Source organism: Carlito syrichta, unplaced genomic scaffold, assembly GCF_000164805.1.
Source record: "Carlito syrichta isolate Samal-C Ts95f unplaced genomic scaffold, Tarsius_syrichta-2.0.1 Scaffold305876, whole genome shotgun sequence".
Taxonomy (NCBI): Eukaryota; Metazoa; Chordata; class Mammalia; order Primates; family Tarsiidae; genus Carlito; species Carlito syrichta.
The window spans coordinates 55,539-74,082 of record NW_007249972.1 but is presented as its reverse complement, the minus strand read 5'-3'; the positions used below and the strand labels follow the sequence as shown (position 1 = coordinate 74,082).

At 38.8% G+C, this 18,544-nt stretch overlaps 1 protein-coding gene across 1 annotated transcript in view; it reads right to left on the bottom strand.

The window, feature by feature from the left end:
- The window catches only part of LYPD6 (LY6/PLAUR domain containing 6), a 152,535-nt gene extending 133,991 nt beyond the window's left edge, over positions 1-18,544 (bottom strand). The window contains exon 1 of the mRNA XM_021714925.1: positions 18,399-18,544. The gene's annotated coding sequence lies outside the window, so the exon portion shown is untranslated. The remainder of the gene's footprint in view (positions 1-18,398) is intronic.

Genomic DNA, 18,544 nt, shown 5'->3' with positions numbered 1-18,544 from the left:
AATTTCCCACATACTTTGGAGAAAATGAAATTATAAGAAAAACTAAATTCGAATTCCATACTGCTTTCTGAAAGACGAGATGACCTCCTGATAGTCTATAAAGTCTGTGAAACATCTGTTTTGATAACATATGTACTTAAAATTCCCCACATGTCAGTTTCAAGTTACTACAAAATATAAGGCAGCACCAGCTGCAAGGATAAAGAGGAAAAGCTGTTAGCAAAGTATTGAGACATGTTAAAGATTTTAATAGGACCCAAGTCTCTTTACTATTTGCATACCATGATCCTAGGAAACAGACCAAACAGAAACTTAGTCCTATACCTTCTGCATGTGAGCAAATTCTACCATGACCTCATCATGTTTCCCTTACTACTTTACACTGTGGTACGTTTAATTAAGGTAACTTTTAACCAAAATGACTTCCTCTCATTCTACCCCTCCAAATCCTACCCATCTGCAAGGACAAGTTCAAGTCCCACACTTACCATGAAAGTTGCTGCATCTCTTCTAGCCCACAAATTCCTACTTCTCTCTGCACGTACAGCATATAATACAGAACCATACAACTGCAGTTTAATTGCCTATACTTTGTTTCTGACGTACTGATCTGACTTCTTCACTCTTGTAGATTTGTTCCCTTTTCATGACTTTCACAGTGAGTGTGAAGCTCCCAAAATTACATCTGCAGCCCAGACCTCTCCCCTGAATTCATATTCATATTGCCAATTTCTTACTCAGTATCACCATTTGGAAGCCTAATAGACACCTCAAATTTAAGGTGTACATATCTGACCTGACTCACCTCCCAATCTGTTTGTCTTTAGTCCTTGCATCTCAGTGGGTGACAACCCCACCCTTCCAGTTATCAAGCCCCAAACCTCAATGCATTCTTGACTGCTTTCTCGCTCATGCCCCATTCTCTATGCTTCAGAAAATCCTCTCCTCCACTCTTTCCAAATAGATAAAGAATGTCCTTTTTTGCCATTTCCACTGCAACCACCCACACCTAAGCTGACATCATCAGGATTATTGCAACAGCCTCTTGTTTAGTTTCCTTCCTTCCAACCTTGTCCTACTACTATTTATTCTCACAGTAACCGATGGTGTTCTAAGTCATTTATCCAGGTAATTCCTTAGTACAAAATCATTGAAGTGCCCCCCAACTCACAAAGGAAGGAGAAAGGGAGGGTTGGAGGGAAGGCAGGCCAACATAGTGTGACTAACTCTAAGGCCCTGCATGATGGACAGCCTGCACCTGACATCACTGACTTCTAACCCTCCCCTGGCTTATTCCACTCCCACCACTGGCCTCCTTGAGGAGCAAGCTAGGCATGATGCCACCATAGCACCTTTGCATCTCTACCTGGAAAGCTCTTAGGTCCTCAGGGCTTTTTCTCTTACCTGGTCCAAGTGCCCATGTGATGTTTTTACAGTAGAGTCTTCCATGGCCACCATATTTAAAGATCCCAGCTATCTCCACTCACTCTTCTACTTTTTCTTTCTTTTCTTTAGTTTCTCCATAGCACTTCCACCACCTAACACATTGTGCATTTCCTTATTTACTTCCTTATTTTTTTTTCTGTTTCTATCCCTCTGGAAAATAAGTTCTATGATGATAGGAATTTTTGTGGGGGGTTGCTCACTGCTTTATGCCCAGGGACTTCTGCCCATTCCATTTACTCTTGTGTTTCCCTCTAGAACTATGATTGGCATGAGTTGGCCTTCAGTATTTAAAGAGAGAGAGAGAAAAGCCAATTCCAAATTCCATAAGAACAGTTGCTGTGCCTTACATTTTCTTTTTATATTCCTGGGTAGGGTCCTCAAAAAAGTTCTTGTTGCCTGATTGTTGCTATATTTGCATTGGCAAATACAAAATATTAGGTCATTCAAATTTTTGGACATATTAAATATAGACAATGTTGATGCAATATTAAAAGATGTATGCTGCCCGTCAAAAGAGGACTGGATTTTAAAAATGTGGTACATATACACAATGGAATACTACGCAGCCATAAAAAAGAACAAAATCATGAATTTTGCAGCAACCTGGATGGAACTAGAGTCTATAATACTGAGTGACCTCTCACAGAAACAAAGATCCAAGTATCACATGTTCTCACTCATATAATGGACCTTAAACATCCAATGCAATACTATAAGAAAATGACTGACCGTACTGGGAAACTATGGCAGGGGGAGGGAGATGGGATTAACAGTAGCAAATATCTGTCTGGGAACAGGGAAACACCTCATATCAACAGGGTGTCTGAATGAAACGTAATTGTATACCTAACCCTTAACTGTACCTCACAACATCATAATAAAAAATAAATTAAAAAAAAGATGTAACTACTTTAAATATATTTCAAAGCTATTTAAACTAAAGCTCATAATCTCTGTTCAAGTATGAACAATTCTCAAAATCACTAATAAGAGATAGTTTCTTAAGTGCTGCCAAAAAACTAACACAAATACCTACTCAAAAAAGATAGAAAAGGAATCTGTCATTTTTTGGGTAAAATTAAAGCAAATAAAATAAATTTCAATGCCAAGTCCCAATTTGAATCATTTTTCCACTAGGCTGATTATTTAAATGAACCAGTCCTTTTATAAATCAACTCCACTTTGCCAAGTGATGTTGGTGATGATTTTGTCAACATGTTAGGAAATTGAGGAAAAAGAGAGATGAGGAGCCTTTCCTTTCCCCTATCCTAAAAAAGAATGTTGTGTGTACCTGTGCTATAGACTGAATGTTTGTGTCCCCCCAAATTCATATGTTGAAGTCCTAAACCCCAATGTGATGGTATTTGGAGATGGAGCCTTTAGGAGGTAATTAGGCTATGAGGGAAGGGCCCTCATGAATAGGATTAGTGTTCTTATAAGAGACACAAAAGAACTTGCTTTCTCTCTCTCTCTCTCCTTCTGCCATGTAAGAGTATAGTAACCAGGAAGAGGACTCTCATCAGACACCAGGTCTACTGGCACCTTGAATCAGACTTCTCAGTCTCCAGAACTATGAGAAAAACATCTAGTCTTTAATAAAACTAATCAATACGTCTGAGAAATGGATGGAAAGCCTCATACTTGCCACATATTCAGAGCATTACCTATAAAACATCAACAATTAAGTACAGACCAAGTGTAAACTAGATTCTTTTTCACATAACATGACTTGAAGGTTATGTAGAAGGCTTTATGGAAATCCTCTACCCATAAAACGATTGAGCATTCCAGAGGGGAAATGCTGTAGCATGCCAAAACAAACCCTACAAAGTGGTTTTATGGCACTTATGTTCAGTCCCATAAAGAGCAACTCAGTCCTACGTGAGGGGACTCAGGTCTCTTCTAAGTTCATTGAGCTGCTGCAATACAGAACCTATTGCCTGGACACATCTGTTCTGCTTTGTGAAATACATACAAAAACTTCTAGATAGAATTCTTTTATCTGTGCATTTTTAAAAATAAAAAATAAACATTAAATACTAATTAGCATCAGGGTTGTGAGTTACAAAAAGAATCGTTTCAATTATTTTTAAAAAATAGTGTTGGATGCCAGGTAATGGCTACATTACTGGCATGAAAGTGGTGACAATGATAATAAGCACTGCTCATTAACTAATCTGTTCATTTATTCAGCAAACACTGATTAAGTAGGGAGAGTCTGCTCACCAAATGTCTACTGAGAATCTACTTTGTGCCAGGGTTCACGATGAGTGATGCACTAAGGCATCATTTGTATGTTTAAGGGAATCAAAAGGGTGGCCTCTAGAAATGGGACAGCTGAATTCAAAAACTGAAGTACAGCCCAACACAACCCAAGGAGGTGGAGAAACTATGAGACCTCAGAAATAAGCTAACATTATAATACACCTTTTATCACTTGGGAAAACATAGTTATCAATTGTTCACCACATTTTAAAATGCAATTTATTTTTGTTTTGTTTCTGCTTTTGTTTTTTTGAGATCGCAGCTCACTGCAGCCTCAAATTCCTGGGCTCGAGCGATGCTCCCACCTCAGCCTCCCAAGTAGCTGGGACTACAGGGGCATGCCACTGTGCCTGGCTAGTTTTTTTAATTTTTAATTTTGGTACAGACAAAGTCTCACTATGTTGTCCAGGCTGGTCTCAAACTCCTGGCCTCAAGCCATCCTCACACCTCGGCCTCCCAAAGTGCTGGCGTGAGCCAGTGTCCTGCCTTCACATTGCAATTGGGAGTTTAATTAAAATATAATTAAATGTATGCAACTAATCCAACTTTTAAAGCAAGACAAAGAAATAAATAGCAATACTAATGTTTCATCAGAGGTAAGCTTGAATTCAAGTAAGAAAAGAACATTTGACAAATATTCTTAAAATTTTTCAATAAGGATGGAGGATAAACAATCAAACCAAACTCATAGGACACTGTAAATGTCTGCTGTATATTATCTATAGGTCACCTATAGAGACTCAGATCACTGTAACTTCAGGGAATTCATAAAGTACAATGATAATTATATGAAAAACAGTCAATGTGAATCCTCTTTTTCTCTTCTATTTTTTCTTTTTTCTTTTCTTTTATTATTTATTTATTTATATTTTTGAGTCAGGGTCTCACTCTGTTACCTAGGCTGGAGTGCAGAGTACAGTGACACGGATCACAACTCACCAGAGCCTCGACCACCTGGGCTCAGGTTATCCTTCTTCCTCTTTTTTTTACTTTTTCTTTTTTATTATTTTTTTTTTTTTTTAGGGATGGGGATTTCAGTGTGAATTCTTACTCTCTCTTTTCTCTTTTTTTGTCTTTTATTTTTTTAGAGAGGAGGTCTCACTATGTTGCCCAAGCTGGAGTGCAGTGGCTATTCACAGGCACAATCATCACACTCTATAGCCCTGAACTCCCTGGGATCAAAAGATCCTACTGTCTCAGTCTCCTGAGTAGCTGGAATCACAGGTGTGTGACCTCATGCCTGGCTCTAGCTCTCTGTTTCTGACCCAAAAGATAGATGACCACCCTGTAATTCCCCCCTTCAAAAAACCTCTGGATGAGGAGTTACTTCTGTAGGAGGATGTCTGATCCAGACCCAGCCATGTTATGCCCTGGATATCTACACCTTTCTCCACTTCCCCAACCCCCTCCCTGCAAAACATCTCAGCCTTTACCAGCTCCTCATCAAGCCCAGGGTGAATCTGGCAGAAGCCAATCAGAAAATCCAAAATTGGTGTTGGTGAGGCAAGAGGTGATAAACATCTATAATCCTGAAGATGAAGGACAGAATAGTGCACATTTTGTATATATTTGGTATTCATCTTTATGTTCAGCTGTATGATTAATTGCACTGCTTTTCTCAAAAATGCCTCTATCAGAATACAATCTGGGTCTTTTATAAACTGTACTTTTCTGAAATATTATCCTCTCTATTAATATAAATGTTTCAATATTTTTGTTAAGGTATTTGTAAGGGGGGTGAGTGCAGCACTTAGGGAATTCATTATTTGTGTTTTGACTGCCTGTGACTTAATGTAGTCAAACATAAAAATAAAGGGAAAAAATGTGCAGCTCACAGATTTGCACTATCTCAACGTGCTCTTCTCTTACAGTAAATGTAGATATTTTCTAACAGAGTACATTTTTGATCACATGGTTTACACAAAAACTCTTCTGGATAAGAAGTACAAGAGCTGGCTAGGAAAGTAATAGGAAAAGAGACAAAATATCTAATTGCAGATTCACAGAAGTTAAATTCCAGAAGGACCTCAGACAACAGCTAGTCCAACATTTTGTGTTGCAGAAAACACTGATCTTCAAGATGAGCCCTCAAAAGGAGTATCACTGTCAAATAGATTTGGGATTCATTGAATATTACACCTCCTTTCAGATATTGAGAGTGAACATTCAGTTACTAAAGGTTCCAAAAAGTCCTGCAATTCACAAAACAAAACCTTTTTCTAATTCATTGTATCCCAAACACACTTGTGTTTGACCATCGTGTACTTTTCCCGTCCTGCAACATCCACAGAATCAGCGTTTCTATTTGCAGATCCTGCTCTGGAAGTGCAGATCTTGTACGATCATTTTGGGGAAACTGAGATGTTACCTGGGAAGTTAACTGGCTTTGCCAAAATCCTACAACTAATTCCTGGTAAATAATTCAGCAAATAGCATAATGAGAGTTTAAAGTGGGAAGTAAGCAAAGATCTCAACATCCTTCCTTCACACCCACACCTCACCATGAAAAAGTTACTTCCTCTGTATCCCTGCCTCAGTCTCCTTGCTTGGACTTAAATCCCCTCAACTTTTGTCTACTCTATCAATGTTACCCAGCTTAGATTCATTCGTTAATGAGCATGTCCCTCTCCTCGGGGAAGCCTTTTAACGGTGACATTCTAGACTTTAAATTGAATCAATGACTTGCCTAGGGAGTGGCTTTAAAGGTGGGAACAGCAGAAACATTAGAGATAATTTAAGGCAGATAGAGCTTTGTGATTCTCTTCTAGTTTATTTCTGTTTATTTTAAGGATTCACCTGATAGGACAGGAATCAGAATAGGATCAGAAAGTTTTCTTAAATCAATTTTAAAGTAGATGGTACTTTTCTTATTATAAGCCTTTGGTTCCTTCTCTTCTGCCTGCCTTCTCTAGTTCCATTTTCCATGCTCAATCTTATTCAGTACACTGCTCCACCTGGACAGATCTTAAACCAACAGTGTCAGAACTACCCAGAAGCTGTAGGAAATGAGTTTACCTACTTGCCTACAATGTCTCGTAGATGCTATCACATTCCATGTTTCATAAATTTGCATGGCCTTGCTGAAAATTATCCCTTCTTACAAAGGTCTCTCAGGTAGTTCCCAACTGAGAAGAAAGTACCATTACAGGCAGTATATTACTTTAGAATGTTATTCCAGTCTATGAAACGTATTGTCCTTAATTTGGAAAGTAGCGCCCCTGAACAGCTTTGGAGGGAAGAAATGTTCACACCACGCTGATTTCCACTTTCCTGGTTTGCCTATGTCATAGAATAACAACATTGGCAACATGAGGAGGTGAACCCTGAGTTGTATCTCAGAACTGGTTGCAGTTAATGCTGATCCAGTCACCTCTCACCTTGTGCTCCTTAAGGGATTTTAAGTCAGTTGGCTGTAATTCTAATCTATGGCAATAAACAGGAAGAACATTGGCCATTCAAGATTAAACAGATCTAGTCCTGACTAGTTCTCTGCTTTAAGAGCACCAGCCCTAACTACGTACACTATTCCCTTCTACCAAAAGGGGGTCATCTGAGTAATAGTTCATGAAAGAGGTTTTCAGTAGTATGGAAGGACAGTGTACATCTTTATATATAGTAAATCTGCTATATTGTCTTCTATTTTAAGGTTCAAACACACTCAACATATGTTATATGCATAACTAGGTGACCTAAAGAAAAAGTGTATCAGTAAAGAAATTACACATGAATAATTAGAGCTAGGTAATGATAAAAGGAATGATTATTTGCTTTCTTGACTTTTCTGACTTTTTTAGACATTATCTGCATATATTTAAAAGAACAGAACAGCTTAGTATGAAAGTGTGATGCAGTCTGATTGTTATTCTCACCTGTGAAGATGGCATACCTAACTTTCCAAAGTCCTATGTCATGGGCAATTCAGAGCTTAGAGTTTGTTTCATGAATACCTTCAATACCTAAAAGATATTTCTAGAACACAAAGGTAAGCTAAGGTCTCTGAGGAGAATCTTCACAGCTTGTGGTACTCATTAGTTTTCCTGGACATCCAGAGACCAAAATTAGGTGGCAGTTGTCACATAATACAAAAACCTATCCCTTCTATCTAAACCAACCTGTAAGGTTTGACTGTGTCCTCTCCAAAATTCAGGCGGTGCCAGTGTGAGAGTATTAAGAGCTAGTATCTTCAAGAGGTGACAGACCGTGAGGGCTACTCCCTCGTGAATGGAGTTAAGGTCTTTATAAAAAAGGCTTCACACGGCATTATCTTACTTGCTCTTCCAACTTCTACCATGTGAGAACCCAGCAACAAGCTGCCATCTTAAGAGCAGGGAAACTGGGCTTCACCAGCTGGCACTTTGATCTTGGGCTTTCCAGTCTTCAGAAATATGAGAAATAAATTTCTGTTCTTTATAAATTCTTCATCTTGGGTATTTTGTTGTAGCACAAATGGACTAAGATACAATCCTTTGTGATGTCCTTCATCAGATCTTTACAGTTTTTTCTCTATGAAAATTGTCATTCTACTCAAATATTGCGTTCAGGATAATATGCTCGTGCTAGCCTCCATGAAAAAAAAAGACATTATGTAAATAAGATAGAATGCAACAAGTAATAAATTGGGATAAAATACAAGTATAAGTAAAATAGTAACATTTACACTGATAGAGGGATCAAGAGAAAAGTTTTCTTTGGGGAAACTGTATTGAACTAGGCCTCGAAGGATAAAAAGGACTGTCAATTGGGAAATAATGGATGGAAGGACACTCCTGACCAAGAACAAGTCACAACTGCTGCAAAAGTTTCTGTGAATTCTTTCAGCTGAGTGATTGGGAATCTGAATTAAAAGAATTCAATAAAAGAAAACTCTTCTATGAAGATATACATAAAAGACAAAGCATGTACTTCTAATACCATTTCTTTGATCTTCCATGAAAAGCCAATACATAAATGCGGAATATTACTTCTATTAAAGTCAGTATTTTTAAGTGGCAGTATTTTTAGGACACTTGAGAGTGGATTTTTTTTTCTTTCCAAAATTGAAAATTTCTAAGAAATTAAATGTATTCTGCGTGGACAATCAAGTCAAAGAACGGTAAAGATGCAGACAGCAAGAAGAGAGCAAGTTGAGAGGAGGGGAGTTGTGCTAGATTTTTAAAATTATTTATATTAAGTTCTTAGAAGCCAAGAACCTCTGTATGTTTAATTATTTTAGTCTATATACCCAAATTAGAGTCTGTTTTGTGAATACCTTTAAGACCTAAAAGGTATTTCTAGAACACAAAGGAACATGTGCAGTTAATCAAATCTATTTGATTAGATCAGCATTAATGGGTAGTGTTAAATGTCAAAAAATATACATTGGTTCCTGCTCAACTGGAAATTTTAAGTTTAATTAGCGCAGCCTCTTAACTTTATAGTTGAAGCAAATGATGCCCAGACAGTGGGTGACCAACTGGCTAAAGGTCAGCCAGCTAGTTAATGGTAGCCAGTTAAACTGGAGGGAACTAAATAACTTGCCCAAGGTCACACAGGTAGCAACCGGTGTGGGAGGAAGGGACAGAATTACACAGGAGAGCCCAGAACCCTTAGCTTTCACCCTGCACTGCCTCTCTGACAATAGGAAATTAACATCATCTCTCACAAACAAGTAGAGTTCAGTTGAAGAAAAGCCATGCAAGTAAAAGTAACAAGTAGACGGTAATAAATGTTCTTATTACAAGTGCAAGTAAGTGAATACATTATCTAAATTGTCCTAATGGCAAAAGGAACTAGTATTTCTGGATGTCTTGATGGAAACTTAAGTAATGTGTACATTTACTAATTTATCGTGCTATTTGGTACTGAAAAGAAGAGGAGAAAAGAGCTCAAAATAATGTAATCTTTATTTCTTCTGCTTTTTAGGGCATAAAAATATGTTTGGAGACTCTTACCACTAAAACACATTAATTGCATTTAATAATTTGGAATGCCTAAAGATACTTGTTTTGATAGTTCAAGCAGCATCATGTTTTTTTTTAATGGCAGACAAAATAGGACAATTCTGGATTTAAGAATTTCTACGTCTATGGCTTCTAAAAGGTTTATCAAAAGATGAAGATTTTACACTCAATGCTTCTGTGTTGCCCAACAACCCATTATGTGGTAAACATTCATGTACACACTCAACATTTTTAATTTTACTGTGCATCCTCTTGGCAAAGGAGAGTAAGGATGAGTGGGGCGGGGGAGTGTGAGGCAGGAGATGGGGTATTGCATCGTCTTTCAGTTTATAGTTTTCTATTTCAACATCAACAGATATCAACAGATGTGTTCTAGTTCAAGGTGTTTATTTTTATGAAAAATAACCCAAATTTACTCTATTTGTGGCTGTGCTCATGAGAATTTGACTTCAGTTATCTATCTAACTGTTCTATTGTAGCAAACTGAGAAGGGTAAAAATGTCAATCTGATAAAGGAAAAATGTCATAGTAACCAGTTATAAGTATGCCGCCGATTGGTAGACTGTGAGAACATGAAAATTGCCTGAGGAGATATCATACTTGAGGCTTCCCTGGTGGCCATGATTCTAGAGACAGGGCACATCTCTTTTGGAACCCTGGAAGGTTTGTTTACGGAGTTGTTACAAGAGATATTGGCTCCTGGGGATATGAGGCTTCTAAGCCAGGATGGTTTCCATACCTGTTCAATAAAGATCTCAACTCCTCACAACTAAGCTGTGCTACATAGACTGTTTCAAGCACTCCCCCAAAGAGAAACACCTGATGGCAACCAGGAGTTCCTGCCTTGTAGTCTTCTGTTTATAGGTAGCCTATGGGTTGGCTTATGATGGCCTTAGTCAGATAAGTTGAAGACCCTCTCATAGATAGTAGCCTTCATAATGTATAGACAGGGGTCCTATCCCTTGAGCTTTTATCTTTCCAAGACAGAGATCTTATCTTCACATTCTGTCATCAGATAATAGCTACTTCCCCCAAGTCCTCATCTACAATCCTGGACAATGTCTTGATCAATGTGAGTGCTCTTATCTGATTCCTCCATATTTATCTTTCTTGAGGAATGACAATAAGCATTACATGTCATAACAAATATATCAGATTTTATATAAGAACAGAATGTTTCTGTTCTTCTGCTAAGATTATTTCTGATAATGCCAGATATATTATTGAATAATTTGACCACAGAAACTTATTAAGCTGATGTTAGATAACAATATACAATGACATCCCTTCTCTGGGGATTGAGTGCTAATATTTGTCTTAGTTCATTCAGGCTGCTATAATAAAACATCTTAGATCTGGTCATTTATAAAAAACAGAAATTTATTGCTCACAGTTTTAGAGGCTGGAAAATCCAAGATTAAGGTGCCAGCAGACTCATTTTCTGGTGAGGGCTCATTTTCTGCCTCACAGGTGGTACCTTGTTGCTGCATCCTCACATGGCAGAAGGGGCAAAGCAGCCCTCTTCAACCTCTTTTATAAGGGGCACTAATCCCACTCATGAGGGTTCTGCCCCCAAAGCCCCACCTTTTAACACTATTATATTGGGTGTTAAGCTCCAATATATAAATTTGGGAGGATATCAATATATTCATTCCATAGTAATACTAAATGGTTAATATTTAGTAGTTTGTGCATAAACTGCTCCCTTGCAAAGATTCTAGCTTACCAAGAAGGATCAGAGCTAACAGGGATCATATATACTGGTGTCCACAGTGTGGGAAAAAGGTGGTGAGCCCAAGCCAAAGCCTGAGAGAAAGATAAAATTCGGAGCCAAGGAAAGAAACAAAACACCAGTTCAAAACACAGAAACAAATTTAATTTGTTGGATGCAAGTGGCAGGAACTAGACAAAACTCAAGAATAAGCCAGAGGTTTCTAGATCACCAGGACACACCACTTCTGTGACCCAGTGTCATATGATCCAAAGACTGTTAGATACACAATTACATTAAGAGTTGAATGAATCATATGATCTCAGAGGATAAAATGGGTCCTGGGAATTCATTTCAAATTTCTATGCGCCTATGAGAGCTTTTAGTCCTTTCATTCAATTCAAAACATTCAATGGTATTTACCAGAAGACTCCTATAGTCAGAAAAGAAAGAAATGAACTTAGTCCTTGTCCTCTTGGGACTTACAGTCTTAAAAAGAATGAGAATGATTCCATAATTTGCTTCTTCATGTCATAATAGTTATGGCAAAAATGAAATCTCCTTAGATTTTCCAGTTTTATCTTAAGAAACACACATATTCATCTTTAGTCACATTTTTTCCTCAACCACATTTTTTCCTAATAGCAAATACTATATATATATTTCATATGTACATTATATATGTGTGTGTGTGTATATATATATATATATATACTTATATATATATATATCAACATACTGCCCTTTTTATGCAGGAAATTCAGAAAAAAAGAAAAATTTTCAGTTATAGATTTTCAGAAGACATAGAAATGATCTTTCTTTACAGTAAAACTATATACATGAAATCTGTGGTTATAATACTAAATCTTTCCATAATATTTTTTCTTATAAGAGCAACACATGTTTATTTAAAAAAATTTGGAGAACACTGAAGCAAAATAAGAGAATAAAAATCACTTAAAAATCCCGTAATACTCAGAGATAGTCGCTGTTAATATTTTGATGCATTTCTTTCCATATAGATAGCTAGACAGATGGAGAGGATTTATATAAACTTACTCAACTATACATTTTTTTAAAAACAGCATCATGCTAGTACAGAATTTTATAGCCTAGTCTTTTCTTAATATTGACTTTAACTTGGTGAACACATTATTTTTCGAGAGAGCTAAGAGAATATTAGCCGGCTGTGTTGCCTGCTGATGGGAACAGAATTTAAAACTATGTCCGATAAATGTGCTTGGGATTGCTTTTCCCAAGTACACTTATCTTCAATCTTCCATTTTGACTTTAATCTTCTATTATTTTTCTTCCCATTTAGGTTGTCTTTTATGTTCTTCTTATAGTTCAACCTAGCAGCTTGATTTTTACTTACCATAAGAACTGCGTTTCACCCATAAACATGTATACAGGTGTAAAATAAGACCACCCCAAACCATTTCCTGAAAGAGCCTATTTGTCCACTCAGAAAAGTACCTGTCTTTTGGTTCTTGCTTCTTAGTCATGTTTCCATTCATAACAAAAGGTCTTCAGTGGAGAGGGATTTGAAACCTGATTAGGCTTTTTGAAAGATTAAAAGACTACATTTTCTGCAACACTTTAGCAACAAACATAAAGTCATGTGTCAATTAACGATGGGGATATGTGATGCTAGCATTGTGTGAACAATCACAGAGTGTACCTATACAAACCTGGATGGTATAACTACTAGGCTATGTGATATAGTCTATTGCTCCTAGGCTACAAACTTGCACTGAATAACAGCATGTCACTGTACTGAATACTGTAGGCAATAGCAACAAAATAGTAAATATTTGTGTATCTAAACACATAGTAAAATTATAGTATAAAAGATTTTTTAAAATGGACACTTACCACAAATGGACCTTGCAAGACTGGAAGTTGAGTCAGGTTAGTGAGTGGTAAGTGAATGTGAAGGCCTAGGACATTACTGGACACTACTCTGGACTTCATAAAGACTGGAAACTTAAGCTACAGCAAATTCATTTTAAAAATTATTTTTTCAATAATAAATTAACCTTACATTTTTACTTCATAAACAACCTTTTAAATTTTTGACTCTTTAAAAACACAAACACATTGTACAGCTGTACAAAAATTTTTTATAGCCTTATTCTATACACTTTTTTCTATTTTTTTTTTTAACTTTCTAGACATTTTTGTTAAAAGCTAAGACACAAATACACATCAACCTAGGCCTACCAGGGTCAGGATCATCAGGATGTCTGCCTTCCACCCCCACATCTTATGGCATTGTCATCTTCTATAATAACAATCCCTTCTTCTGGAATACTTCCCAAAAGACCTACCCCAGTCTGTTTTAAAGTTAACTTCTTTTTATAAGTAGAAGCAGTACATTTAAAAATAACAATTAAAAGTTTATTATAGCAATTATAGAAACCAGCAACGTAGTTATTTGTTATCATTATCAAGCATTATGTATCATATTTAATAGTATGTGCTATACTTTTAAAGGACTGGCAGCATAATAGGTTGGTTTACACCAGCATGACCACAAACAGGTGAGTAATATGCTGTGCTATGATATTTCCATGGCTAAGACATCACTAGTTAACAGGAGTTTTTCAGCTCCATTACAATCTTATGGACCCACTGTCACATATGCAGTTCATCCTTGACTGCATCATTACGGGGTACATGATTGTACTTTTCTTCTTTATCTCTAATACATTAATCCCCTTTTCTTCAAAAGAAGTCATTATTTACTATTATCTGTGTTTGCTTTAAATACCGATCTCCCTATTGTCCGCAGGGACATGAATCAGGATTGTTGGCCCCAGGTTCCTTCCTGAAACCCTTCCCCTGATTGGAGCCCTTTGTGGACACCAGCCAATGCCCCACCAATATCCCAGAGAGCTGTCACTTACACACCAAGTTTCTTCAACACAGTTGGGTAAAGGCCATCTAATCTTGGTGATTTATCTATATCAAGTATGTTGATTAGGTCTGGAATATCCTGAGCACTTGCCACTTCTTGATCTATTACCTCTAATGTGTGTTTGCTTGAGAAGTCCTGGGTGTAGGAATATTACTCAGCAGAAACAGAAGCAAAGAATTCATTTACACTCTGCTTTATCTCTTTTTATCTCCCAGTACATGTGTGGAATGACAAAAGCCAAGTGCTTCCACAATCTTCCTTTCACAGTGTTTAAGGGTCTTTCATTATTGTTTTGGAAATCCTTTGTAGTTTTTTTTTTCAAATTCATTTTCAGCTACCTCATTTCTACAGTGCCTGGGATCTGTCGCCCTTCATAGGCTCCATTTAATAACCTGATCCTTCAAATTTTCCTTTTCCATTAAGCATATCTAATATTTTTTTCTTTTCTTTACTTCTTCTGTATGCATTTGGTGTTTTACAGAGCATGGGTACAGACCTTTATTTTTCTTACAACATTTGGGTTATTATAAGACAATTCATATACCTCCCCCCCCCACTTTATCATGGCTAGAGTTTTAAAATATTTCTTTTCATTTTTTTTTTCTGTAACATATAAGCATCGAATTCCCTTTTAGAGACTGATTATGCACTTGGATGTCTTTCTTTGGAGTCCTCTCTCCTGTTAGAATATATAATTGAACTGAAATATATTCACTGCTGCTGCAACCTGTGTTCTGTCTGGTAGGTACTCACTGAACAAAACTGAAAGAATGTATGATACCAACAGCTAACAATCACAGAGCATTTCCTAGGTGCCATGTCTCATGCTAAGCACTTAATATGTATTATGTCATGAGATGTCAGGCACTAGAAGGTGAACTTCATTGGCGAGTTTGCCCATGCATATCCCTAGCATCTAGAACAGAGCTGGAACATACTAAGCAATCACTAAATATTTGTTGTGTGAATAAGTTGAAAAACTGCATGAGGTAAGTACATTACTCATGCTTTACATATAAGGAAACTGAAACACAGAGCGGCTCAATCATTTTCTGAAGACCCACAGTTAATTTTGTGTGGTGACAGAATCTGAACCCAAAGCCCACAGACGTAACCAACACTTATTACTGGTAAAGTCAACACCTACTCACATTAATGTAAACAAAATTAATCCCATTCATCTTAATAAATATTATGCAGTGTTACAAGCAAACATTATAGGCCTTAATTTTTCAAGAAGAGATTTGCAAATGATGGGTCTTTAAAAATAATCAGATAGGCAGATATCTATATGCTTCTTTTTGCTAACTTTGGAAATAAAACTATGATTTCTCTTTAACCAACATCTTCTGCTGCATTTGTATACATACTAGTTAATGAGATATCCAGACTTTTGGTAAGTGGGTATTTTTTCTTCCCCAAAGTGTTTCTGGTTTTATTTAACACATCTGTTTTATCAATTCTTTTAAAAATAAGAATAGCACCAGGCCAGTGGCTCAGCCTGTAATCCCGCGCCTTTGGGAGGCTGAGGTGAGTGGATTGCCTGAGCCCGCGGGTTCGAGACCTGCCTGGGCAGGCGAGACCTCATCTCTACAATAAATCAAAAAATTAGCCAGGCATGGTAGCGCGCACCTGTAGTTCCAGCTACTTGGAAGGCTGAGGCGGAAGGATTGCCGGAGCCCAGCAGGTCAAGGCTGGGCACTCCAGTCTGGGCAACAGTGAGACTCCAACTCAAAAAAAAAAAAAAAAAAGAATAGCACTGATGAAATAATCACTTATTAAGTCTTCATTGTTAATTGTCTATAAAGATTAGAAGGTTTTGCTTATAATATGGGAGATTTGCATATCTCTCAAACATCTCTCCTACTATTAGTTACTTGGCTTTTCTGAAACACTACCATTAGGACATCATTCTTTAGGGTTTTGATTACTTGTGACTTTAACAACTCATTAACAACAACAAAAATGTATCTCTTTGAAAAGGGTAATTATTTAAAACCATTATGAGTTTTCTCCTTAAACCTTTATCAGTTCCTAAATCCCACACCTTAGTGGGAGCTAACTGGTATTTAGAAGACAGCAAAGCCTTTTGGGAATGGTTTATAATGATCCCTCAAACTATGGCCTGAATAGGAAAAGAGGTACAGAAATTAGAAGTAGGTAAACATCTAGGAAGGAAGGACCAAGGAGCAGGGGAGGGAAGAATTTGAAAAACACTTGACTTTGAACTCTGCTATTCCCCTTGGAAAAGTCAATCTCTGAGAGCCTCAGTTGTTCCATTGGTAAAATGGAGATGATAAAATATGACTTCCTTACACACACTATAATGGAGGATTTCAGTGTGCCATGTAAAACTCTATACTATGACACAGTACACAACAGTGTTTTTTACTTGGCATTATTTGCCTAGAATCAGGTACAATTATGCATCATGTACTATAAACATTCATCTTACAAAGACTGTCAACAGCTTCAAAATGTAGCCCCATAAATTGTGTCTACCATTTTTGATCTGGAAGTTTCTGGTATTTTTAACTCAAGGAACCAACTAACAATTTTTAACAAGATTTGTGTGCCTACAAGCTCAGAAAGCTTACTGTGTGCTCTCAGGACTAGAGTTCTATAAACCTCTGTTTAAACAAGGAAGCCTCTTTTAAGTCCTGTTTCAGTCTGGTGCCTTTGGTCGGGGTGGAAACTAAAATTGAAAACAGATAGATGTTTTACATTTAAATGGGTTTAACATAAATGTGCTTTAAGCCATTTCATGGACGGTTGCACAAATATCTTTTGCAAACTTGGTACACGTGAGCACATATACAGTAACCATTAATGTCTTCTAGAGAAATAAGGTGCAGATCCAAAATTTTAAACAGCTACCTCAAGTTCCTCTCACTCTAAAGAAAATGTAATGACTTTAAGGGAATTGCTCTAATAATATCATGGCATCTGCAATGACTGGCCAGAGCAGAGCAGAACAGAGTGTATGTCACCACAAGTCAATTTAACAAGAAATAAGCTTCCCCCTGGAGAATCTAAACTCCCTTGCCTCCCACAAAGAAAATTGAATTTTGGAGGTCACACCTTGGGTAGGTTACCAAAGGGAGAAGCTTACTATTCTTTTTGTCCTATGCTCTGGGAGGTCAATGCTGTTCTACCACGAGTTCGCTACCAAAGACCCTCTTCCACCTTCCCCCCACTCCCCATTATAACAAGTCTTTGGCGTCCTCTAGGAAATGGCATGTGATAGTGACACTAAAGATGCTAGGGACCATGCCGGATACAATCATGTTCAAACATCAAGTTTTGGACCGTGCAGTGAGAAGGTGCAGGAGGGACGATACTGCGGGAGGGAGTGGGGGGAGGTGAGGAGGGAGGTGGTGAGAGACTGTGGTAGGGGACAGAGCGAGTCAGACCCACAGAGAGCGAGCTTTACGTGGAAACGGACTGCTTAGCCAAACGTGAATCAACCGAACTGCTATCACCAGAGGGAAAAACAGGTCGCCAAGTGAAGCCCAGGCGAAGTCCGGACTCCACAGATGGACCGCCCCCTCCCGGGTCGTCAAGCTGGGGACTGGAGGGCCTAACGCGGTCTCGAAGCGGCGGGGAGGTGACCCAGCGCAGAGGACCTCCCGCAGCGGCTCCGGGTGGGCGCAGTCTGGCCACCGCCCCCTTCCCCCGCCCGGTAGCAACATGTGGGGTGCAGCCACTCCGCCGCCCGGGAACTCCCTCCAGCTGGAGTTCCTGGTGGACGCACGCGTGGCCCTGGGAACGAGCTAAATTACTCCCGGGGAAGGTTCCCTCCAGCCTTGAACTTGGCCGCTCCTGACATTTCCATCCCACCCTCCGCGCGCCAGCACAGCACACACGCACACACACACGCCCCTCTGGACCTGCCCAGGCTGTGTGCGGTGTTCTCTACGCACTCGGGGGCAACACGCCGGAGCAAGATGCAGAGGCCGGGACTCTGCCCCTCTGGCCCCGGGGGGCTGTCCTAGCAGCGGGTAGTTCTGGCTACTCAGCCCAGCCCCCGGCTTGGCCCAGGCCCCGCATTCGCCGGGGCCGCTGGCATCAGCCCCATCTTCTTTTGTGCTCTCCCGGGAAGCCCGCCTCTACTCACCCGGGCTGCGCGCGGATTCCGCTGCCCCATCCCACGAACACTGCGGCGCCCCCCGAGTGTGCAATGCGGAGCCCCGCCAGCGCGCAGCCGGAGCCCGGGAGCGTAGGGAGGGAGCTGGGAGGAGGGAGGGAGCGCGGCGGGGAGGG